Raw genomic sequence first — 2,029 nt, 5'->3', positions numbered from 1 at the left:
GTACTAGTATTTTAAATTGCTTTGGGCATTCCACGATCCATGTTTTGTTATACTGGTTCCCAGATCTACTCCTTCTCACATCTTGTACCCAGGTCATGTGTACAGTTTGGGTCGTATTTGAATTCATGAGGAGCTTAAGCCGACTCAGGAATTCTCGGCTGGACGTCTCCTGACGATGTACGGATATCCATCAACAAAGGCTAAAAACATAACACAAAAGGTGTTTCTTATTCAGAAAAGTGTTAAAGCATTCAGGATCGATCAAATTGCACTGTAAACTTACGTTAAGCAGAAAAAAGTAGTTAATTTTTTATTGAAGGACTATATTTAGGGGCGAGATGAATTTTGTGGGGAACACAAATCTATTTCAGTTCGTTTGCGCGCATCGACAGTGGCGGTTAGTGCTGGGACACGGAACCATTTTTCGTTCTAAATTTCCCAGTTCCTTAGTTATCGAGTTCCATAAGTATAAACTTAAAAATGGTTTCCTTTAAAATCAGAAAAGAACCAATTCACCGTGGCTGTTGAGAAAAGTGTATGCCAGGCAAAACAAGTTGCATCTCGGTAGCCTGAAAGTTAACTGACAAAATAATTTACCCGTGTTTAAATTAAGAAATACACCAATACATCACTAACGTTTCATGTTTAACCGGAGAATTAGGGAAGCAGATGTTCGAAGGTGTAATAGCTGTTGAGTTTTATTCCTCAGTTATCGAGTTCCATAAGGAACCAATTCACCGTTGCTGTTGAGAAAAGTGTATGCCAGGCAAAACAAGTTATATCTCGGTAGCCTGAAAGTTAAGAAATAATTTGCCTGTGTTTAAATTAACAAATACACCAATACATCACTAACGTTTCATGTTTAACCGGAGAATTAGGGAAGCAGATGTTCGAAGGTGTAATAGCCATTGAGTTTTATTCCTCAGTTATCGAGATCCATAAGTATAAAACTTAAAAATGGATTGCTTTAAAATCGGAAAAGAACCAATTCACCGTTGCTGTTGAGAAAAGTGTATGCCAGGCAAAACAAGTTATATCTCGGTAGCCTGAAAGTTAAGAAATAATTTGCCTGTGTTTAAATTAACAAATACACCAATACATCACTAACGTTTCATGTTTAACCGGAGAATTAGGGAAGCAGATGTTCGAATGTGTAATAGCCATTGAGTTTTATTCCTCAGTTATCGAGATCCATAAGTATAAAACTTAAAAATGGATTGCTTTAAAATCGGAAAAGAACCAATTCACCGTTGCTGTTGAGAAAAGTGTATGCCAGGCAAAACAAGTTGCATCTCGGTAGCCTGTAAGTTAACTGGCAAAATAATTTGCCTGTGTTTAAATTAACAAATATACCAATACATCACTAACGTTCCATGTTTAACCGGAGAATTAGGGAAGCAGCAGGGGCACCCAACGTCAATTTTCGGAAAATATCTGTTCGGAGGACGATTTGAGATCTAGAATTTTTGGAATATTTGTTGTAAAATTTCTTGCTTGCCTGCCTCTCCTAGGATTTTCGAACATCTGAAAAATAGTATAATTGCCCATTTTTAACGGATTTTTACCCTAAAAAGGTCACTTAGAATTTTCGGGAGCCTTTTTCCTGGCTAAAATTTTCGAAATGGTAAGATTTGATACCTAGAATTTTCGGATCACTAGACTTTCAGCTAGGAAATCCGAACAGATGAAAACTTTTTAGGGGATAAAAATATGCCTATATCTACCGTTTAAATACTAAAATACGTTTAATAATGCTATGTTTAAGTGGTTTTGAACTACGTTCTCGTTGGGTGCCCCTGAAGCAGATGTTCGAAGGTGTAATAGCTGTTGAGTTTTATTCCACAGTTATCGAGTTCCATAAGTATAAAACTTACAAAATGGATTGCTTTAAAATCAGAAAAGAACCAATTCACCGTTGCTATTGAGAAAAGTGTATGCCAGGCAAAACAAGTTGCATCTCGGTAGCCTGAAAGTTAAGAAATAATTTGCCTGTGTTTAAATTAACAAATACACCAATACATCACTAACG

The sequence above is a fragment of the Montipora foliosa genome, chromosome 10 (genome assembly GCF_036669935.1).
Source record: "Montipora foliosa isolate CH-2021 chromosome 10, ASM3666993v2, whole genome shotgun sequence".
In the NCBI taxonomy this organism is placed as follows: Eukaryota; Metazoa; Cnidaria; class Anthozoa; order Scleractinia; family Acroporidae; genus Montipora; species Montipora foliosa.
Note: the sequence above shows the minus strand (reverse complement) of the source record.